This window comes from Rhodnius prolixus, unplaced genomic scaffold (assembly GCF_049639745.1).
Source record: "Rhodnius prolixus isolate KJV_2025 unplaced genomic scaffold, Rpr scaffold_2, whole genome shotgun sequence".
NCBI lineage: Eukaryota > Metazoa > Arthropoda > Insecta > Hemiptera > Reduviidae > Rhodnius > Rhodnius prolixus.
Window position 1 is genome coordinate 36,391,363 of NW_027411592.1, and position 25,430 is coordinate 36,416,792.

A 25,430-nucleotide genomic window follows, 5' to 3' on the forward strand; every position below is an offset into this window, starting at 1 on the left:
GATAGTTGTAAACTAAACCAGAACATTTCTTCAATAATCGAATCTTCAAATGTCGTTTTTTAATATCCTCTCTAAGCTACAAAAGGCCACTTTTCCCCTCATTTAAGTAGCCAACCAGTAGTAGCAACAACAAGAAACTTCAGATAACGCGAAACAAATTTCTGAGACTCGCAATAGACTCTCCACGACGCACTAGAATTGACTCACTCCACGATACTGCGTCCATTATCCCCGTTCTACTCCTATATCCAAAATCGTCTGCTCAAACTCCTTTCCATCCTACACTGCCATCCTAATCCACTCTGCCGCGACTTAGCCTCCTACAGATCCTTCTGAACCCTACAAACATAAAAGAATAAAACACATACTCCTCTAACTCTCTACACTAGCTGCAGGGTTTTCCTCTCCTTTTTTCCCTGCATTCCTATCCTGCACACTTAACCTTTCTCGTTCCTCACTTGTTATGAAGGTTAAAATGTATTATACATTACACTTCTGTATTTATTTTATGTAGGGTGAAGGGACCAGTAATTGACTGGGCACCAGTAATTGACATACCAGAAATAAACTGGTATTATAAGGGATATGTGCCGTTTTTAGTGGTGATTCTTTCAATTTCGTTATTGAGAAGCCTTTGGGCAGCAGTTCCAGAAAAATATTAATTATTGGAAGGTTCCTTGGTATCAGTGGAAGGTTATTTGTGTAAAAAGTTCAAAATCAAGGAAAAAACAAGCCGTTGCTAAGGAGGATTGATAAGAAAATAATTTTTCTTTTTTCTTATTTTTCGTTTATTTGTTCATATATTCGTGAGGTTATCAATGTTCTGTTATAATTAGTATTACTTGTAGATTTCATTTATGTAGTTTTTTTTTTAATTATAAGAAGCATTGAGGATTAAAATGGGGCTGTCAATCACTGGTCCTTGAAACGGCAATCTGCCCAGTAATTGACATGTATGTCAATTACTAGTCCTACAGCTTTTTTGTTTAAGACCAGTGATTGACTTCCTGGGAAAATGTTAAGATAGGTTGGTAAATTTTATTATAATTAAAAATTCAATACATTGTAAAATAAAATCATTGATAAAAATCGGCAACATAAAATAAATAGTAAAACTTCCAACAAAATATGTTTAAATTAATGAATTAGCAAATGTACGCCTTATTTCAAGAGGGCATGCAGAATGATTATTCTGTAGAGAACAACAATGTATGAACAACAAACTGGAATAGTCGAGATCGCCGAACAGTTTCACGAGGCCAACGTGACTGATAAAAACGACGCCCACTTATCGGAGTTTGAAAATCTCTCATTCTCCCTCAGTTTTGGGTCCTTGCCACATGCCAAAGAAGAAAGGGAGGAAATGGCTGAACCATAGAATTCCATCAAATAAAACGGCCAGGGGAAAAATGAAGCTCCCTCAAGAGAAGTACCAGGTGCGAAATTAAACATAAGTGGAGAAGTTGGTGACTTAGTGATGTTACACATTTCTTACTTTTTAATCTAGTTTTTTTTTCATTGATGTTTCATTTATTTATTACTGTTGTAAGTGCGAATGCTTACAACCTGAGGCGGGACGCAATGAACGTGCCCAGTGTATTTATACATGAGCCCAAGAGGTAACTCAGTAATAATAAACAACCAAATACTGTTTAGATGCAGAAAATAAGAATGAATTACATTCAGATAGTTTGGTTTCGAAGCAAATGACACTGGCAGCACAGATTGTGGAAAATATTAGCGAAGCGCTCCAAAAGAAGGGAAGCGTAGGAGAAATTTTGTTCACTAGAAAGCACCAACAACTCGAACCCAAGGACGCGTAGATGCCATCAGTAGCAACGTTATAGGCGGAATGGATAAAACAAGGATGTGACCACATAGTCTAATCGGAAGTAGAGAGTTTGGTAAAGTGAGAACCAAAAAAAAATTCCCAAAAAGAGGTTTAGGTAACAAAATATTTAGCGGAAACTTGAAAGGATAAGAGAGCGGAAGAGTTGAGAGAAAGAGATAAAAGCGAGCCGACAGACATTGTGTACGATCTAACAAGTATGTTAGCTAATATCTCCTTGGTACTATTGAAAGTAAGGGCTGTTATTCAAATTACCTGTCTTGGCTTGGGGACTTAATTAAAACTGTCCAGTAGGACAGTTGTGTAAGGGTTGGTCGTCAAAAACTGTATAAAATAGCGTAATGTTGAAAAATATTAGATTATTTAGGTTTGTCTATTTAAAAACTGATTGTAATTAATTATGAATAAGACCGATTTTTGTTATAAACCCAATTGAAAAAGTGATTTAGGTGATTTAAGTGATTTATTTAGATTTAAAAGTGATTTTGAATGCATATCTTATGTCGTTTCATGAATATATTTGTATGTCAATTACTGGTCCCACCCCATGTCAAACACTGGTTCCACCGAAAATTCGGTATGTCAATTACTGGGTCATTGACATACTTCCAAAAAAAATCATTTTTGGTTGACATAAAGATCGAATTTACTGCTTTTAAAATATTAATAAAATAAAATACATCCTACTGGAGCGGTACAATTTTACAACCTACACCTGGAGCCAAAATAACGGAAGTTATTCTACCTTAAACTCGAATTTTTTCTTAAGCAGTCAATTACTGGTCCCTTCACCCTATAATATATTTATAAACACAAAAAAAAGTATCCAATCTGTTAGGTGATGACCAGGCTCTAGAATTCGGCAATTCCTCCTAGAGGAAGAAATTATCTTTTTTGGATTTGAACTTAGAATTGCCTGGAATAGTCACTTAGACCTGCTTTCATTTTAGGTTTTCTAAAGAATTGCCTGGAAAAGTCACTTAGACCTGCTTTCATTTTAGGTTTTCTAAGACAAATCTTACCATTCTTTCTATTGCTAGACCTTTCTGCGAGTGAAGCACCTACTAGCATGATCTGACTCAGTCGTTACAGTGTAGAGGATTCCAGCAAAACGAAATCTTGAGACTTCCTCCACACTGGTATTATACGACGATTTTAGTTTTAGAGGGGGGAGGTATATTCCAAACACAGCTACTAGAGCATGATTTTGAAGATTTAAAAGGGTTATTTTGAATGTCCGAACTGCAATGTGCATTATCTCTTTTTGTTCTGGGAAAAATTATTAAACTATTTTTCGATAGTGACCTTGGAGTTTTCCTACAAGATATCCGGGAAAATGTATTGTTTTCCTAATTGTTTTATACATATTAATTTAATAATAATATTAATTCTGAGGGAAGGGATTAGCTATGCGGTTAGCGTATTGTATTCCCACGCGGAGGCCCCGGGTTCGAATCGCTGACCTTTAGATTTTTTCTACCTAGGAGCTTCTTACAGTTCACTGTCCGGTGATGGCTATTTTTGTACGAGAGAACACTGAAAAAAGCTTCGGGCACCTCAGATGTTGATGCTACTTTTTCTTTTCTCAAATCTTTTCTCGAAAACCCTTTGTTTAATTTCTAATAGTAATGTTTAGATTATTATTTTTATTAAAAATCTTTAACAAATTGTGAGCCTTTAAATTTTCGCCGTTAGCTATTAATGCAATGAATGCTCAAACATTTACTGCAAAATTAAAATTCTAACATAACTGTTCCAGCCACACATTTTATACTTGCTTAATTAATACATTTTTTTTGCAGAAGCATTGTTGCATTCTTACTCAGCGCTAAATTAATTAAAATAATTGAGAGAGGTTAGCCGTAGATTATACTCTAGAGCGGAACAGTCAAGAGTGATGTAGGAGTTGCCATAGTTTTGGACTAAGAAGACACGCCTTGTCATGAACACTCGATGGAAACTGCGGGAAGAGTCACAAGACCAAACAGTAAAACCAGCAACAAGCACTGCGCTAGCAAAGACTGGCGATGTACTAGCAAGTTTCTTGCAGAAGCTGAAATCTTAGCGAAGCACACAAGCGAACTAATCTTAACAGCCTGTTTAGTAAAGCGGTACCCCGCCTACTTACAACTTGCGGATTTACTTATTCTCCAGCTGAAGGCTTTCCTAGTTCTGCTAAAACGTCTACTTTTATTTAATGTTCACATATCTACACTGTCACCAGATTCCATAATCGCAGTTCTGTAACAGGTTTTAATAATTATCTGGATTCCTTTACGATAAAATGGTCGCATTTATTTAGCAAATTGATTTTTTTCATCTCAATCGTTCTATCAATGTGCGGCTTTTGAATTCCATACTTTTTTCGGTATTGAATGTGGATTTATTTCGTTACATACAAAGCCTGTATAAAATAAGTGTGTTGCATTGGACACTATAATGCATTTTGCCAGTCGGAACTAGATGCTTTCAACAATATAAATCCGTTATTCTATTTGTTGTTTTCTTTCCTTTGTTAGCTTTTGGTCATTCTTTCAAAAAATTCCTCTTCCTGATTAGTTTTCGCAATATCATAATCTTTCCCTTCAACAGGTTCAATTCCAGAAATTTTTTTTGTCCATTTTGTTTTTACTATCTTAAATTACTTTATACTACTCATTCTCTTTATGTATTTGATCTAGAATTACTTTTGTTGTTACCATTTATTCTTTAATTTTTTTTTTCTTTTTACCTTCATCATTATCTATAACTATAAAGGGTGTTCATTTTAAGATGGCTCAAATGTATTTGATGCTTAAACGGTTAATCTGGGCAAAAAATGGTAGCGGAAAAATTTGTTGCCCGTCACCTCTAGTATCAGAATATGTGACGATCTTAGATTCCTGTCCGCAAATGTGGCAGACGCGCAACCAAAAATGAGGGTTTGGAGTTGACCCCCATTTTCATATACCCAATTTTAAAGAGTTTAATAAGTTATGAAAGAAACCGGAAACCGCAATTCGATATCTTTAAAATTAAAGGTGTTAGGCCATTTCAAAATCTGGTATTTATTAATTATATTTCAATTTTTTTAACTTGTTATCAAAGAGAAAGAAAAGCGCGCGATAGGTCATTTTTATGTATTTTTTCATCTCCTTTCTACTGAAAATATTGCCAAGGCAGTAAAGCTAGTATTTTTTCTTAATATCGGGAAATAAGTCGTTTTCCTAGAGTTTTTCTAAGAAAAATCAAATGTTAAGAGCTTTAGATGTTTTCAAGCATACCCAAAATAGCTAAAAATTAATTTTACATCTGTTACAAACAAGAAGGTTTAATAATTATTTCGTAATTTTGGGAGAGTTGCGTTTAATTACCAAAAAAAAATGGAAACCTCCTGCCACGTATTTAAGTGATCTTTCATTTAAAGGATGAAACTTATTCCTTAATTTATCAAATAATGCTCTTTACGCAGATTGTGCCTTCAAAGGAGGTTATCAACTGCTCTCTATATCTTAGGAGGCACCTTTGAAAGCACAGTACATTCTGCACAAGTGGAATTTTAAACTGGATTTGTTTATATTAGTATTAATTTTATTTTACTTTAATTTTTTTTTTAACAGCACAATTTGGTAATTAATTAATATTTAGCTAATGTTCTTTGAGTTCATTCTATAAACAGTATCACTTCTAGTTATGCAACACAAGTTATACAGCCCAAGCGAAAATTGTTTACAACTGAATTGATGCAGATACGCATGTATCTGTCGTAATTCCAACTGGCTTTCTTCGACTACTTACACGAACAATCCTTTTAAAAATAACTTCTGGAAATAAATAATAACTCCTTTAATTTCTTATTCATTCGTGTGGAAATATTTGACTCAGTGGGCGGCCGTTTACTTTCCAACAACTTACTGCAGAAAGGATGGTACAAATTTCCGGACCCTGGAGAAATTTATCTCTACGGTTGTACGATTTCTAGGCGCAAAAGGGGGTTTCGCTGAAGTTCAAACGAGTCTCCTACCACTTTACAAGAGTGTTCGCGTTCAATTTCCTGCCTCCTCTGGCACTTTCTCAAACTTGCCCTTTCCCTTTGAAATCAGACTACTATTTACATTTCTTCTTACCATGCCACATTCACTTTTCATCTTGCTATATTCTACAGTATTTTTATTGCAATTAATAACAAAATTCTGATATTTGTTTTAGTGACTGTACCATCTGGAAGTTAATTAATAAAGCAAATTGCACTATCACAGACCTTAAAGTTTAAACAAACTTTTAATTAAGTGTAAATAAATTGAAAGAAGTGAAACGAAAGATACTCATATTTTCTTAATAATAAGTGAAATTAAGAATCGAGGAGAGAGCATTGTGCATGTTACATTAGATTGCATAGCTTTTGAAAATTTTAACAGACGCCAAATGACTTAATAACATTACACTCGAATTTTATATTTATTTTAGACACAAATTTTTTATTTTAAAATTTTGTTTTATAATTTGTTTACTTCCTTTTACTATGCAAAGGTATCAAATTTTTTGATATTGACTATGTACCCGAAAATCGGTTTTTAGATCCTTTGAATCCAAAAATATGATTCCTTTTTTTGTAAAAATTATTAGAAATGGACTAAACCGCCTTTCTTGAATCTGGTAGTTTCTAATTTCAGTTGCCCAGCAGTCAAAATGAGAAGTTTTATCATTTCAGAATTTAAGAGGTTACATTCTGTTTCATTAGTTTCATATCCTTCTAATGATTTATTTTTACTATTTTTTTTATTATCTTTATTTCTGTGTCAATATCATTAATTTTATTTTTTTTAACGTTATTATTCTTTGAACTTTTGTTATAAAGGAAAAATAACTTTCAAAGTTATACTAGTTATACACCGGGCCATGATGTAATTAATTCACATTTCTAGTGCAATCAATACAAAAAATGAATTAATGACAGATATAAACTAACTTATTTGTCAAAGCGCTGAGTTTCTTGACATTCATCACACAATGCTTCACTTTGTAGAAAGCCAGAATCCACTTGTCAGGCAAGCCGTTTATATATAAATTGCAGAAGAAGAGGGTCTCTAGCTGTTTTTGTACAGAGACCTTGGTGAGGAGAGGAGATATTTCTAGTTAAAAGATCCTTCATTAAATACTACCCATCCTTTGGAACAATTAATAGTGACGTAAGCTTACATACACCATTGTATAAAAGGAGTTATAACAAAATAAATGGCTGCGAACATGATATAGCAATCATATCTCTCTACCTTTACAGCTAACGACACAATAATTACACGTTCGGAGGCTATGAGAGTATTATTATAGTGTTCGCATAATGAGGCAAGAGAATTCTGCTCGTTCAACACATGGTAGAACGTCTTCTTACCAAGTAAAGAGTTGTTCTGCTTTTAATTAGACCGTGAATACAAACCTTCCCTCAATTTTCCATCATACTTCTCGGAGAATGTTCTTATTTTCCAGAAAATCTCGGATATTTTGATCGAGAATGGTTCATGGCAGATTAATGATAAAAGTGGATTAAAGGAAATGGAACAGTAGTTAGTCTAATTCTGAGGTTCACTCTTAAACCAATTTTTTGTTTTGGAAGTTTCCACTTGTGTACATTGGCGCGAACACAAATATCTTTTTGTTTCCAATTTGGTTACCAACAATGTCGGTCGCCGTTCACGTTGCCACGCTAATATGTGCGCATATGTATAATATGTATGCTAATTCTATATTGTTTAACAGTTTTGCTTGTTGCATTAATGTATGCAACTGCATACTATGCAGTAGCAAAAAAACAAAAAAGTACGCCCCAAACCACAAAATTACTTAGAATTTCTGTTCTTCCGATTTTTTTCAAATTTTGAATTTCAATTTACAAATTAAATTTTTATTATAATTATAAAAGGCGTACATTTCATATGAACAATGCTTTAGTGGGTAGCTTAACTTTCACTTCTACACCAAGGCTGCTGTCAGTGGCGTTTTCGTGATTAAATCTATCAAACAAAAAGCTTGGAGCTGATGATGTTTAATGGGAGTCGAAAAAACAGTTCTCATGCAAATCCTCAAATAACTGTAAGTCGATTTAGTAAATTGGCACTTCGAATTGGCTGATTTTTTCTTCCAAAATCTTATAACCGAGGCCTTCCCACAGTGATACTGATTTAAAATATCAAATTTGGACTTCCTGTAATCACAGGAGAGTTTGTTTGAGAGATGTGAAGCTTACAAGCCCGTTCACAGCCATGCAACCTCCAAATACGGGCCAACTTGCAAGAAACACTTTTTCGGATTTGTAACTGGTATTTATGGTGAAATCTCAGAATCGAGAATCTGCATGATCAGTATGTCTCTACCGTAATACCTAAATATAAAAGGCTCCCACTATTTTTGATTTCAAAGATGATGAACTCAATTCTTTAACGAATTCCAAGATATTAGTTTGACTAGAAACTTCTTGATTTCAATGATTAGAACTAGACGGAACTAAAGAACTATTCGCATGAATGGCCAGAACATGATAAACAAGCTATTGACTCCGTCTATCTACTCGTGAGCTCACCGTTCTACTAACATTGGCTTGGCGCCTACCCACGCAAACACCCAGAGTTAAAAGTCCAGCTGCTGGCTCTTAAATTTTCTCTTCCTAGGAGCTTCATACTGTCCGATAATGGAATGCGTTGACTGTAACGAAAGAACCACTGTTCGAGCCCTGTTAAAAGCTCCGAGCGCTAATGATCTGAAATGTTGATGCGCTATAAATTAAAGAAGAAAACAAAAAATTAATACTGCGAGGTCTTTGAATATTTAGCTCGTTTTGTTGGGCAGTTTTGACTTCCAATGGCAGGGCGTTCTCATGCTGCTGTCAGAATCACATTTATACTTGGAAAATATTTGTTAATGAACTACTCAACATCTTCGGTGCTGGTGCCTTCTTTCAATTTACCAAGATGTAACCAGGCTTTCTTTACACCTATTTGATCTCTGGAATTTTCGGAACTTCCTATTTTTACTATCTTTTTTGCAGCTCTTTTAGGCTTCACTACCTTCCACTCTTCACTTTTGTTTTCGCTTCCTTTAACTACGTAGATCTGCAAACCTTTTATCCATGACTTTATCTACGATATTTTTCTTATTGAACTTCCTTGTTCAACTTCTTTTAATTTAAAGTTTCCCGTTTTTCCGTAAATGAACCTACATGTTTGTAGGGCTTACTTTCATTTTCTTCAGTGCCACTTTCTCTTATGTTTTTATTTTTGGAATACTTTCCCCGTGGAGAGGTTATGTTATCCAGATTACAAATCTCTGAACTACTTTTTCGTTCTTTGTACCAACTCTTTTATTTTTCATATTATCAACTTGATGCTTTTAAGTTAATTGATTTTAAGAGATTTTTAATATTTCTGTAGTGATGGTCGAAAAAATAAGTCAAATAAACCTTTTCTTTTTAAACCCTTTACTTCTTCCATCACTTTGTTTGAATTTACATTTCTTTCACTTTGTTTCATTTCTAGGCACTGCAAATGAATGAAAATACCACATTTACCGCTGCAAGAAACAATACTTCCTAACATATCTGCCTTTTTGCAGACCACACATTTAAAAGCGTCACATTAAGACGCCATTTTATAATACAATTCAGTTAGCACATTCATCCAATCAGAAGTCAGTACTCCCTAACGTCTTAAGAGCCTATGGTTGCCATCACTGGATGGCCGCCGTTCAAGAAATCAAGTCAATGAATATGCGCTGGGGCTAAGTAAACGTCCATACTTTGTGTACATTTTATCTTACTTGTTGCACTAGCTGTACAATTGAAATATTCATAGTAAAAATAAGAAGAAAAAAAAATTATATTTTTTTTTGAGTTTAAATTAATAATAAAGGTTAAGGAAATCCTCCAAGCAAATACAAATTTATTTCGAAAATAAGTTTATCATTTATAACATAAAAATGTCTTTTTATGAAGTTACATGACATGAACATTAATTAAAATCTTTAATAATTCTACCATCCGCTTTGTAAACATAAGCAGTAATCCCTTGACAAACATGTTTAAACTTGCATTATTGTCGTGAGAGAAGTTTGCCAACTTGATTCTTCTTGAGTAGCAGATTTGCCTATCTTCTTACTTAACCCACAGTGGCAGAGTGTGAGTGAACACAATATGGCGTCACGTGAAGATTGGTCGTTTTAATCCAGCTGTTTCCTTTAGACTTCCTCTTCTTTCACTAAATAGGAAGAGATATTGTAATCATGCCAATCATACCAATTTGGAGTTTTTACCGCGAATAGCAGCAACATAGATCCCCTGAGTCCGAACAGGTGGTTTTTACTAAACGGAATGTGCGTGTGCGTTAGTATGTAAAACCTACAATTCAAAAACAAAATTTTCAATAAAGTTTTAGTCCCAATCGATCGACTGTAAGTACCACTTAATTACCTAAATTTTGCAGTTTTTGTATATAATTTTTTTTCAAAAAATACTGCTCAATCGAACATCTTGAAACTTGGTGTATTAGCTGCATATTTGCAGATTTGTATCCTTTTCCCTTTGAAAGTCGATTATGGCAGTTGTTTGAGAAGGGATGGTCAGACATCTTTTTAAGCTGCCATTAAAGTAATTTGTACTATCTTATCACCTATAATTAGTAAGAATCAAATGTGCGACTAAATTTCCAAATTTGGGTGTTAAGGTTAAGTGTTTTTCCATAGTCCATTATTGGGCAGAGAGCTGCGAAGACTCGTAGGAAGAGAAATTCTGAGGGCAAACAGCTAGATTCGAACCCGGTATTTCTAAGAGAGAATCAGGTGCTTTAAACTTCTTTCTGAAAGAACAACTACTGCTTTATTATGAAATCAATATGGAAGAGTGCTGAGAACGTGATTATTTTGGTGGGCATCGGTATGGTGCCCAAATGAAAAGGAGAAAAGCTACTCGTACAATTGGTGGCAAGTAGTTTCAATCGTTAGGCCAAAGGAATGGCGATGATCCTGAAGGCACTGGAAATGTATAAAGAATTAATCGATCACCAGCCAAACCTTTCAGTGTACATAAACAATCAAAGAGCCAAATTGATTTCTTCAAGGAACTCCACAATTATCTATTTTTGATTGTAGAAATAAGAAGTCAATTTCTTCTTTAAATCTTAGGCATGAAATCCACTTCTTTTAGGCATAAAGCCTACTGCGGCATTAGAGGGAACGAACAGACGGATGAATTGGATAATGACGCCTTCTGAACTGGCGATTCGTAATGCCCATCATTGCCCGATTGAATGAAGAGAAGATGCAAGACTGGCAGAACACCAATAAGGATAGCATGTTTCGAAGATTTTTTTTTTTTAAATCAGTGGCAAGACAATATAACCGCAGTACAACCTCGATTAACCGGGCTGACCTCCGGCTATACCCACCCAGGAAAACTGAAATCCCGGTTAAACCGAATACACCGTATTACATAGTAATACATTACTGTTTCGTCCCAGAGATCAACTCCTATCTTAGTCGGCAATCCTTCTTTTTATTTTTTACATACATATTTTTACTTTTATTAAACATTTTGAAAAATACTTTTCAAGTGTTTGCTTTTTTTTTTTTTTTTTAATCAAACGACCACTCTCTGATGAGTGTACGCAATTTAAAAAGCACAACTTTGTCACTGGTTGGAATGTCCTTATCGTGAAAAAAATAATGACCCTTCAAGAAAATCAGGTACAAAAGAGTTGCTGCCACGCCTACAATTATGTTACATTGGAAGACAAAACATTTTCCTGTCGCCACCGAAAATTAACTTTTGTTTCGGCGCCGATCCAAGTGTTCTTATGATGACTCAACATGACCCCGGTTAATCCGTAACCGGTTAACCCAGGGCCGATAAATCGAGGTTGTACTGTATGTACTGAAAAGTTAGTAAATTCATTTGTTATCTTAAGGTAAGATGCTGGAGAGAAGTACGAGGGTCGTTTGAAAAGTCCGTGCAAAGTCAGAGAGATAGCACTACTGGCGCGTATCGAGGTTATGTTTAGTTAGTAGCACCTCTTGGAAGAACACGCACCAAGTTTCAGCCAGATCGGTCTATTTCTTTGTGTTTGGCATTCGTTTGAATCGAGGAAGTCGAGTGATTTTCAAAAAATGGACGAAAAAGAATTTCGTGTGTTGATTAAACACTACTTTATGAAAGGCAAAACGCCTGAGGAGACTAAAGAGAAGCTTGATAAACATTACGGTGACTCTGCACCTTCGATTAGAACAGTTTATAAGTGGTTTCAAAATTTTCGGAGTGGCCATATGGGCACAAGTGACGCTGAACGTTCTGGACGCCCTGTTGAGGTTACTACTCCAGAAATCATTGATAAAATCCATGATATGGTGATGGATGACAGAAGAGTGAAGGTGCGTGAGATTGCTAGTGCTGTGGGCATCTCGAATGAACGGGTACATAATATTTTGCATCAACATTTGGACATGACAAAGCTATCCGCAAGATGGGTGCCGCGATTGCTCACGCTTGACCAAAAACGAAATCGTGTGAAGTGTTGCAAGGACGGTTTGCAGCTGTTCCAGAAGAATCCGCAGGACTTTAAGCGTCATTTCGTCACTGTGGATGAAACATGGATACATCACTACACTCCTGAGGCCAAAGAACAATCTAAACAATGGGTTACCAAGGGGGAATCTCGCCAAAAAAGGCGAAGACCGTTCCTTCGGCCGGAAAGATTATGGCGACTGTCTTTTGGGTTTCGCAAGAAATAATCCTCATCGACTATCTGGAAAAGAGTAAAACTATTACAGGTGCATATTATTCATCGTTATTGGACCGTTTGAAAACCGAGCTGCAAGAAAAACGCACACGATTGGCCCACAAAAAAGTCCTTTTCCATCACGACAACGCACCAGCTCACACCTCAGCAGTTGTGGTCGCAAAATTAATGGAAATAGGCAGAAACGAATGGCTATTTTTCAGACTTGGACAAATCCTATTATTCGGAAGGGATCAACAAACTAGAGCAGCGTTGGACGAAGTGTATAAGCCTAAAAGGAGACTATGTTGAAAAATAAAAAAGGTTTACCCCAAAAAATTAAGTAGTTTTTATTTTTGCACGGACTTTTCAAACGCCCCTCGTATTATTCCAGGCGGAAGTACGAAGTAAATTTAAGGGTGTTAACTAATCGAATGTAGTGAAAATAAAAAACAAAAATTCAAGTTCTGTAAACATTTGCTCTCCAAAATGCTCAAGTTAATTGTTTTGTTGATAAAAGCCGTTTCTATATTTGTCTGTAATTTTGTGAGGTGACAAAGAAAATGTTATCGGTAAATTGATAAAGAAAAAACATAACATCCAACGTGTTAGCTACAATGTGATTGTAGTAGATATAGTGGAAGGTGGGTCCAGCGGGGTGACTGCGCAAGTCAAAAAGAAAACAAAAGGAAATGGGTAAGGAAAACTACAGGACATTCTTTGCTTTCTTCTTTATATTGAACCCCTTTCTTCCTTTGGCCGTAACTTTTTTTTTGTTATTTCTTAGTGACTTTTCACCTTCCTTAAGGAGGCCAGGCGGGAGCCAAACACGTTTATTTTAACAGTGTCAAAGATGAGCGTACATGATTTGATTACCTTTTACCCAGCCATTCTTTTAACACATTTCTTTTCATGTATCGAAATTTCCTCTGACGTATACATTTTCCTTTCATAGTGTCTAACATTTACCCTCTAGACATTTGGAGTTTTTTTTTTTTTTAAACAATAAATGAAATAAGGTCTCAGATAAAAATGGTACAGAAATTTATAAAATATCATAGAACATCGGATCGTAACCATAGGAGCGCGACTCAATTTTGCGTCGTGGGAGTTTAGAAATGGGTCGCGACTTATGTATACGAACAGCCAATTTTACTGAAACTAGCTTCAGATTTATTCAAATCTTTACAACTAAAATAAATCACTTTAAAAAGTAAATGGAAGGTATCTCTCATGTTTTGCAACGCCAGTGCGACGCTTAGTAGTGAGTTGGAAATCGACACTCGTATAAGTTTGATTGCTAGTTTTCGTTAATGGTGAGGATTGCAGTTACTACATCAATTGAAGCAAGAATAGACAAATCAGTGAAGGTGAATCAGGAGCAGAAGTGGCATTAGTATGCACTGGTATAATATTGTTACATGCATTTAAGATGAAATTGTGCTGCATTTGCATCATGGTTTTCTCCAACGCCCATTGGTCGCCTAATAATTTTGTTCTTATTTTTGGGTGGATAGACACCAAAGGTTGCGGAAAGCTGTTATAGAATATTTTTTGAATTTATAAGATTAAGGTTAGGTTAGGATTAGTTAGGATTAAGCGCATACATATTTCTCCACTAACTTTGCGGGATAGCCACAAGTACACATCCTACATCAGCTTCATACAATTACAGACACACTTACATAAAATAGAATCCTGGGCCAAGAAGTGGCGGATTAAAATGAACTCACAGAAATGCCAGCACGCCACGTTTACTCTCCGGCGGGGCTCCTGTCCACCTGTCCTCTTCAACAGCAATCCTCTTCCTTATACAGATCTGGTGCGCTACCTTGGGCTCTACATAGACAAGAGACTCACGTGGAACCCACACACTAGACTTAAAAGACAAGCAATGACAAAACGTGCGAAACTACTTTACAGACTTCTTGGACGACGCTCCAAATTACCTATTGAACTCAAACGATTAATATACAGTACTATCCTCAAACCAATGTGGACTTACGGACTAGAGCTGTGGGGTTCAGCCAAACCTACAAACATACGGACTGTACAGACATTTCAATCAAAACTACTTCGACAGATAGCTGACACTCCTTTCTACGTAACTAACCTCATTCTACACAACGACCTCAACATCTCTTTCGTACACCAATTAGCCAAGACTAAATATCAAAAATTCCACACTACTCTCTCGACTAGCTCCAATCCTCTAGTACAGTCTCTCGCCTCCTCTGACATTCCTGACAATACTCCTCGCCGACTGAATCGCCAGTGGCCCCGCGACTTCCTCGCAGTCTGAAGGCTTAAAATTAATATCCTGTAGAAAGTGCTGCCGCTGGGCAGTTTCTTTCCTCCTCCATTTCAAGCCTCTACACTTCTATCTCTCTATTTACTTATTGTATAGTGTATTATACAGATTGTAAATAACAAAATAAATTCAAAAAAAAAAAAAAATTAGTCAAATTAACTATCTAAAAAAATAAAAGAGTCGCATGGAAACTTTTCAACAGTTCGTATTTAATCGATTTTTTGTTTGTTTTTTTTGACGAAAATTAGCAGCAAATCAAAACAAAGCAAAGCGGAAAACTAAAACCAGCATCAAATCTCATCAACCAACAATATGAAGAGCACAGAAAAAAAAAAAAAAAGAATCATTTACACTACTGGAATGGATTAGTTCAGAGATTTAGGCAATGGATTCCCAAAAAGAGATCCGGGTTTGAGTCCAGCTGCAAACTCATTGATTTTTCTCTTCCTAGGAGTTTTTTACAGCTCACTTTCCAAGGATGGACAAAGTTTTCTGTAACGAGATAACATTATCTGCAGATCGGTGGCGTACTATACGACGCCTATTGGCTATAGGCGGCAATAAACTGATTGAATAAATAAAATCCCTACTTGAACGGAGTTGGTGAGTTGAAGGTTGTTGGCTAATTCTAAGGTTTACAATTAGTTGATTCAATTCTAGCTGAATGTTCAAAAAGATAAAGATTATAACCTTTATATCGGCTTGGTATGATTTAGTGGCCTAAAATGTTTGAATGGTGTAAAGCGGCACAAAGGGCCTTTTTGATGTGGCGACCTGAAGAGACTGTATTTGTAGCGGACCTGAAGTGCTTGTACTTCTAGAATAAAGAAAGGTCTGTGTACTAACGGCCTAAACATTAAAATTACCGTTTGCCAAGGAGTTGAAGAACTCTTTTCTCCAAAAAAACCACATAGCACATCCTGCTGGCTTCCTGTTGAGTTAAAGCGGTTCCTTTGTAAGAAATGGAGTAATTTTCCGTTCAGAAGAACAAAGTGAGTGTTTGAGAGAGAAAGTAAACTCTGTGTACACAAATTGATCAATATCTACATGGCATGTACAAGGCACAACAATGATGGAGATACAAATATAGCGGGATATAGGAAGATCATTTTCTTTAACGAGGAGATCTGACGGAAAAGTACCTCAGGCTATAAGGAGGGATATCATCCAAGAATTCCTTAAAAAGAAAAATTTATTGTTCACAAAATGATACGAAATCTTGACAAAACTGAATTGATTGAAAATGATTGATTCTTTTCAAATAAGCATAATTTTAAAGTTTTTTTTTTTACCCCTGATTGTTTGCTTTTCGTGCCTCCACGCCACATTATTGGCTTAAGATTGGATGTATCAAATCTTAGATACACTTTAGGCTGCATGCAACATATGTTATGCCATAAAATACTTGCTGAGTGAGCATTACCTTCCAAAATCATTAATGAGAAATATAAGGAAAATATAATATATAAGGAAATATAAGGGTCCCAGTCTAATTTCACAAACTCAATTTTTGTGTTTAAAGAACTCAAAACATAGGCGAAACTTAGTTTTGTTTCCGAATTTGTGCTGTAAAATGGCTGGAACATAGGCTCCAAATCCTAAGACTCTCCCTCAAACCACTAAGTAGCCTATCTTGTCTATCCTAGGCTTAGAGAGTGTTGTGAACTTCCTCATAAAAAGCCTGTATTGACGCAAAATTTGGTTGAGGACACATTTCTCAAGGAAATAGACGGTGTTTAGGTGACAGTTTAGGCCTGGAGTTTCTCTAAAGGGTCTTTATAAGTTACCACGCAATGAAGTAGTCTGATTTGTTGTCAAATTAGATAGGTTCTACGAGGTTGGCCAGGAAGCCTACGTTTCTCAGAGGTACTTTGCATGTGACATCACAGAATTACGATTGGAATTTGGAATGATTAGTTTTTCAGACATCATAACGGCTGGTGAGATCTTAAAATTCAAGAAATCCAATCTTATCTTGAGATCAAGTGACTTTCATTAGTTCCAGTTTGCTAACATTAATATTGTATCTCCATAAAAAAGGATTATATTTTCTGACTTAAGAATTTAAATTCCTTCGCGAAGCAATTGTAATTTTGTGTTTTAAATTGAAGCCCAAGTTCTTTATTGCTTTTAAATTTTTAAATTAAAATTTGATTTTCATTTGATGGCATTTTTAATGAAAGAAACATTTCCTAAATTAGTGTTCCAGCATCGCTTTAACTGGCTGGATATTAGGTACATACCTCGAACTCACTTGTAAATTACAAGGAAACTTATTAAACAAGATGTACTTAATTAAAAGCTTCGTCTTATTTATAAATGTATCATCAACATAGAATCTTTCTTCCCAAAAGGAACATTTTTTAAATACTGTTTCTTTCCTTTCAAAACATTTTACACGACATTGTAAGGGAATAAACGCATATTAATGTAATATTCTCAAGTGCATTATTAAAAAAAAATAGTGTGGAAAAGTTGTTTAATTAATTGCAATTTATTCACATCATAGAATCTAATTTTACTTCCATTTTCTAGTGAGTGCACTTTAAGATTGCAATTTTGGGCCAAGCCATTTCTCGTGAAGATCTTCACTTTCAAAACCTAGTTCTGGATGTGCCTCCTTGATAACCAAACCTTTTTTTACCTCCAACTAAATCTTTTAAAATAATTATTCTGAAAAAAGTTTTAAATGAAATTGATAGACATTTAAGTGAATAAGTATGTCGTTGAAAAAATATCGTTGAAACCGCTTCTGAAAAGAAAACTGATTTAAAGAAAATGAAGCCTGTAGCTGTATTCAAGAAAATCGATCCTTAAAGTTGAGTGAACGTGAATGTCGGATTTCTGGCCGTGAACAGCTTCACCGTATTCATCGTTTGGTATGAGCACTGAGCACTGCCAACAGATTCGAGATACATCCGTGATCTGTACAGTGAGGTGGCCTCACAAAACTCTCTCAGCTACCTTGGTTGGTTCCCTCACTGTGTAGAACTCTCTATAACAGAGGTCGGCAACGTTTTTAATGTAAAGAGTGAAATACTAATTTAAAAATTCATGGCGGGCGCCAACTATTTTTTGACCTAACAAATATATAAAAATAATATTCATATTTATAAAACATGTTCATTTATTAATTTTATAATTTATAAATTTAATTACAGAACAAGGTTAGTATTAATCTTAAATAAATACAGAAGAATGTTTGTAAGTATATTAAAGATGGTGGCAAGAGCAATGACATATTTTTTATATAAAATTATTTTAATGGGATATTTGGGTTGCCATATCATCTGCAATTTTTTCATAATCGATCATATACGACGAATTACCCGCTCTTAAACAGTTATCTAAATGTGCATCCGTAAGCTGTGATCGATATTTAGATTTTAAATATGTCATATTTGAAAAAAGGGCTTCACAATTATAGGTAGTTCCACAGTATGAAAATATTTTTAGAGCGCATTTTCTCAAAATAGGAAAACTTTCCTCAGTAACTAATTTCCAAATTGATTTATCAACGTAATGTGATTTTAAAACAATATCATTTTGCAAATTAATTATTTCCATTTCTAAGTCCTGCATGTCAGTAACATCGAAATAATTTGAAATTTTGGAAATGGATTGACGAAAAATGGAATTACTGATTCTAACGGTAGAAAATCTTGAAATCTCGACGAAAATTCGATTATTAATGTATCAATGGTTTTTATGTACGATGTAGTGTCAAATTCATCAACACTCAAATTTAAATTAATTTTCAATTATTCGTTTGACATTTTGAAAGTGAGACAAGGAATTTTTCAACAAATGCGCTTTTAACAATTCCAACTTACATTTGAAAGAATTAACTGCGCTAATCATATCAGCAATATGGGAACTCTTTTTTTTCGATGAGTCCATAATAGGGATGGCATAAACCTGTGACAAACTCTCTTGATCTATGCTCTCTTGTGTACTGACTACTACTGACATGATTGCTCAGTTCATTTCAGTTCAACGCGTAAGCGCGTCACCGTTGACGTACAGTAGATTCAAGGAATTTTAAAATTTACGTTTTGAATTTCTTGTCTAAATTAACAATAGTTTAAGGGCGCACTAAAATTTATTGAAGGGCGCAGTGGCGCCCGCGGGCGCCGCGATGCCGACCTCTGCTCTATAATATAAGGCTTATGTCTTGCAAAGGCCTGTGGAGTTTGTGAAGCCGAAAACGAAACCTTTATTCATCTTATGAAAGATTATTATATATTTTATCTAAATAAATAAACGGCTTTAAAAATAATAAGACCGAAAATATCCGCTCGCATATTTGAAATCTGCGTAAAAGTTTACGCATAAAACATAATAATTGATACGGGTGCCCCAAAATATGTTTATCAGGGTATTCGGACAGCTGTGACATCGATGCTCAGGTTTAGCACTAGATTTCCGCCCAAGATTCGAACTGCTGCTGCAGCTTAGCAATGGGACTTAGAGTGGTTTTGGATAGTGTAGGGATTTCCTCCCAGTTGCCAAGTAATCTAAATAAGGGTGTCGTATTTGGCCAAAACCTTATTGTGACATCCTGGGGTAGTACTTAAGCGAAATATTGAATTTCAAATCCTGGTTTTTCTTTTTGTGAGTTAAGATGGGTACAAGCACATCACGATTTGTAAATAAAAACCTCTTCTTCGAACTAAGAGGATCAACAAATGGATATTTCTGAAGGAAAATTAAAAAATGGAAAACTGCTGATTCCAATAGTTTTCTTCTTTATAGAAAGTGAAAGTAAGAATGCAACCTTGATGTCGCCTCCATCAATCATCAAAGAAAGGATTGTGTAATCAAGTTAATTTAATGACTCAAAGCAAACTTTCAACCAATGTGAGAGAGAAATAAGATAATTTCTTCTCTATTTAACTCCTACGAGAGTAATTATCAATTCTAATACTTGTTACAAAAAGGAACCTTGCATTATGGCGAAGATTTACCCCTTAACTCACGAACAAACCCATAAACACATACTTGCGCATTTATCTTGGCATATTTCCTCGTACTTCCTACGTGTAAAGTCTTTCAAACTTCAAAACACATACAAGACAAGCCCATTCTAACAGTAATATGACCGAATCGAGTTACCACATATAATACGTATACATATATATCTCGAGTTCTGGTGCTACAACAACCAAATTATCTCCGGCAAGCCCCAAGATTTTCCATTACACGGCCCTAGGGATTTCCTTCTCCTCGTCCTAAGAATAAACCCTATCTTTCCCATTTTATGCTATCTAATTTTCATGGTACATGGTATACAATAATTTTGGCAAACCTTTATTGCATTTAATATCTGTTACATTACGATATGTGTTTTCAATGTGATTTACATTAATATTATTTTTTTATTTTATTTATTTGAAAAATAACATAAATAGCGAAATGGTATTTTTATCTCTAAAATAAAGTAATGCTTATTTGCAGGCTTGATTCTACTTCCGAATAGTCCAAATAAATGAAATCCTTAATAAAACTCTACATAAAATCCGTTACCGAGATTAGACATTGAATATAGAACGACAACTGAGTTTGTACCATCTATTATAGAAGTAAGTAAAGTAAAGTAATCGCCTATTTTTTCAGGCGGGGCTTAACTTTCAACTACCAATTAGGTGTCGTGGACGGAGGCGACTAGCAAACATACTTTACTTTAAATTTCTTTTATTAACCATTAAATAAAATCCAAGGCCTAAAACCGGGAATCGAACCCAGTACCACAATACTTCATAGCTTCGCAGGTCTCGCCTCTAACCGCTCGGCTACCGTGGCGCCTTATTATAGAAGTATTTTGAACACTAATTGCTTTTATTGGAAAAATTGATCTAGATTCTGAAAGACTCTTTAGTAGCAAGAAGTCTCACTTCACACTCGGCCTATCATAAATTTAATTATTATTTGAAAACTTTTTAAAATGAAGTTAGCCATTAGAAAAAAAAAAAAATAGATGGAGGCTCAAAAGTAACTTCACGAAAGCGAAGTTAACATATAATGATCTATTATATGGAGTGCCTTTTATGAGGAGTCCACGAATTTGAAGGCGACATTTTGTACTTAAAAACTGTTGGTATTAATCGTATTAAAGTTTATAAACTTCACTTAAGTTGAATACTTTTATAGACTAAAAAATATCCAGAAATTTGTCCAAAATTTTGTTTTTTAAAAAAAAACAGAGAAAAGTACATCCTGTGACAGATATTCTTAAATTTTAGAATTTTGGTCACAAATTACATTCTTATGATAGCTACAAACAGGAAAGAACCGATCGCATTTCAGAATTAACGTCTTAAACAAAGGCTTCTCAGAACCTCTAAAATGTTTTGATACAACGTAGCAGATTTTATATATATACATGCGTGCGTACTTCGTTAATAAAGGTAATAAAGGAAATTTTCAGAGCTCGTTTAAAGAAAATCTATAAAAATGGAAGACAAAACAAAAAAAAATAAATAAAACTTACTTATTAATTTTGGTTATCACATTAGGCTCAGGTTCTGTGCCGTCCAGCGTTCCAAAATACTGATACCAAATGAAATTTCAAAGATTTATAGTTTATATTATTAGGAAATAGAATATGTATTATAATCCATAACGAAATAATTATGGTCGCGAACAATTCGCTAGGTATTTAATCTTATACAATCAAGTAAAATTCGTTGTGTATTTCTGTGTCGATGTCTTTGTATATATTTGACATGAAACATCGCTGGAGCAGAGGCGGCCTGTTTTTCCTGATAAGCACAAATTATATGATACCTCTGCAAAACTATTCAATTTTCTTTACGGCAAGAAAATCCCCAATTCTATCAATTTTATTGCTGACTTAACGACAATAAAAAGATAAAGGGAGAACAAATCGAAAGTTTTTGCAGCCAAAGAATATTACCCGAACTTATTGCTTCTTATTTCAAAAAACAGACAATTTTACGTTTAGTCCCAGAAGGGGCAGTTTATATCAAAGTGAATTTGAGCTAATGCGATTTGTAGCATTGTAAATTAAGGTTGGCGAGAACTTAGTGAGCTTTCAAATAAAAACACGCTTTCGTCATACAATGTAGTATGTTTTGACGTGAATACGTCTTTAAATTTCAATCATATGGTGGCAATCCAAAAAATCTAATGATAACAAAATCGGGGGATACAGTTTGGCATTATAGTTTCGAATCTATCATCTACATCCAAAATTAAATTAGACCACTGGATAGCTAAAGGATCAAAGAATTCATTACGATAAACGAGGACTGTGATGCATCGCGCGTGTGGAGGGGGAAGCGCCGCCATTTTGAGATAATTTTGCTGCATATCGAGATTTGCAATTAGTATAACTTTTGACTCGGAGAAGCTACGAAGTTCGTTCAAGTTTTAATCGCCAGCTGTCGTCACAATCTATCGATTGTATATAAACATTAGAGTAAAATAGTGACAATGAATATAATAAGGTGTTAAAATAAAAAAATATTATCAAAAATATATAATGTCGGCCTATAAGCGTCGAAAAGCCAAAACCAAATACAGAGATCGTATACGGTTGGAAAGGCGCTTCTCAATAACAATCGAATGGTAATAATAAAGCACCATATGACCGAGTCAAGCTGTGCCGGGAACGTAAAAGAATGAATGCGGCCGAGCGGATCAACGACGGTGTCAGTACATCTACAGCTGGGGCCGGTTGAAATTATGCAAGTGGATGATGAAATCGCTTCTACATCGACAACGGACTGTATAGGCATAGATTGTGTTCGATCGTCGATTTGTTTCCTTAATTTCAACCTAAATACATAAATAAAAATATTTTATATAAAAAATATAACCCGTTACGTAAACGTATTTACGTACAACACACGGCCGTGTCCATGACACTGCCACATTTTTTTTTTTTTTTATTTGTATAATTTCTGCGCTTTTCTCTGTGCACTGAAAAACACGGTCTTCAACGGACAGTGAGAAGTAAGAAGCTGCCTTGAAGTAGAAGTTGAGTAGTTTTTCACACCATATTTTTGTTTATGTATAAATAAATTCTTGTACTACCGGCCCTCAGCAAAGTAGATAACATATTTTAGGGTTTTATATTTATTTTTTGCTTATATATATATATATATATATATATATACAAGTATATATACGTGTATATACAAGTTAATGAAATATTTCTTTATCATGGTTAGATGAACAGATGTTACAACTGGTTTAAATGTAGTCTGTGTGTAGAGAGCTGCACACGTAGCGCCATAGAGCTACATCGGCCGTGTGATATTGAGCCAAAACATACATACGTACAGTTTACATAGCTCCAGAAACACAATAATGTTTCTCTTGATTTATTCCAAATTCGTGAATATTTTCACAATTTTAAACCAACGTTGTTTACAGTGCATCTTTGTTTGCATCAAGTGTACGATTAAATATTTGAATGTATATACTATATAGTTATTTCAAAATATTATTCCCATCAAAATGGTTTCATATTTATGCTAGTTCTTTAACACGCATCTAATTAAGCATATTAAATTATTTAACTTATTCCACCTTCATGAATAAATTAGCTCCTCCCTGTGCTCTAAATAATATTGAAATAAGTTACGATACAGTGGAAACAGCATATGTGTTAGAAGAGTTTACAATAAACGAATTAAACACAGCAACAAAAAACCACGCTAATTCAGCCCCAGGACTGGACCAAATAAGTTACGCCATGATCTACCATCTCCCTTTAGCTGTTAAGTACAAGTTACTGCAGTTATACAACGAAATGTGGCGAAAAGGGGAATATCCGCCCCAATGGAAAAACTACTTAGTTTGCCCTATCCTAAAAGCACATAAAGACCGCGACCATTGCGATTCATACAGACCAATATCGTTATCCCCGTGCGTTCTCAAAACGTTCGAGAGAATGATAAAACATAGGTTGGAATGGTGGATGGAATCCAACGGTTTATTGCCGGTCAGCCAATTTGGATTTAGGAAATGTAAATCCGTTCACGAAAGCCAAACCGAAGTAGTTACGGACATTTACAAGGGTTTCACTAAAAATAAAATAACACTTGCTTTGTTTTTAGATTTCACCTCGGCTTACGACTCGGTACAATTGCCAATTCTGGCAAAAATGATGCATACTATAAATCTTCCGGAGTTGACCTGTAGCTTTCGTAGTGAACGGTTGTGCTAGTACGCTCTGCATTTATTTTATGTTTTAAGTGATAAAAAGGATTATTTTTAATTGTTTTTTATGATCAAACTTGTTAAAAAACTATTTGCTACATAAATGTCCAAAATTTGTTGACAATTTAAAGTGAAATCTGTGAAAAATCGTCTAAATTTGAGTGGAAACTGTAAATAATAGTTAATTTTTATAAACATAAAAGGGCAAAAGTATCATATCAGTTGAAAGTTGGTGGGGTCTTTATCTATTCTGAAGGAGTGGGAGTTGAATAGTTGAGATCTATGTAGTGCCACGCCCACCGTCATTCTCGCTGAAGTAAGAATACAGATAACAGTAAATTGGATATATTATGAGCCAATGTTCAGGTAATGAAAAAATTAAACATAATATTAAAAAGAACGGTACTCCTAGTAAAATAACTAAGCGAAGAAGGTGTCTTAGCTCACCGGAAGAGGCCTCGAAAATTACGAAAAAATTAAGTTCCGATATGATGGACATTGATGATACCGTTATGGATAAATTGAGTGAATTGTTAGATTCAAAACTGTCTATTCATTTTCAAGTTTTGAAAAATATTGAGTGCAAATTAGAAAACGTTATGGAAGTTAATAAACAGTTAACTAAAGAGGTAGCTGAGCTCAAGGAACAAAATAAGGAAGTAAAAAGAAATGTGGAATTTTTGATGAGGAGATCAAAGGCCAAAAATATTATATTTAGGGGATTTTCTGAAATTAAGGAAGGTGAAAATATGACTAAGTTAATTCAGGAAATGTGCAAAAAATCATTTGGTATAGAAAATGTATTGATTGATAGAGTGTACACCATAGGGCCGGATCGTACATCAATTCTAGTTGAAATGATTAAAACTTCTGATGTACAGCATATATTGAAAAATGGCAAAAATTTAAAAAATACAGGAATATGGGTACACAGAGATCTCATACTTAAAGATAGGATAAGAAGGAAAAAACTGCTGGAGATGAAAAGACGCATATTGGAAATTGATAAAGAGGCTCGAGTACTGGTTAGAAATGATTACTTTCTATATCAAAACAAAAGATTTTCTTGGGAAGAAGGTAGTGGTTTTACAGCGGCTAATGAAGAGGATATGGTGTTAATTAACGCCTATCTAACCCCAGAGAAGAGGAATGAAGAGCAAAAAAATGTGAAGTAGTCCGTTTGCAGAAGGCGGAGAGTTATGTGTGTAGTGTTAGTGAAATTTGTGAAAATTCTGAGATTAGTTTTTCCATTGTCAGTTATAATGTGGCAGGTATTCGTAATAAGTTAGATAAAGTAATGTTCTTTAATTTTATTAAAAGCTCAGATATTTTTTTATTATTTGAA

The 25,430-nt window shown here is 34.7% G+C and overlaps 1 protein-coding gene and 1 long non-coding RNA gene across 2 annotated transcripts in view; one reads left to right on the top strand and one right to left on the bottom strand.

Moving 5' to 3' along the window:
- The window catches only part of LOC141449560 (larval cuticle protein A3A-like), a 684,900-nt gene that overhangs the window by 132,800 nt on the left and 526,670 nt on the right, over positions 1–25,430 (top strand). The gene's annotated exons all lie outside the window — the stretch shown is intronic.
- LOC141449565 (uncharacterized) overlaps positions 9,722–25,430 on the bottom strand; it is a 101,026-nt gene continuing 85,317 nt past the window's right edge. The window contains exon 3 of the long non-coding RNA XR_012455594.1: positions 9,722–10,074. This is a non-coding gene — a long non-coding RNA (uncharacterized lncRNA). The remainder of the gene's footprint in view (positions 10,075–25,430) is intronic.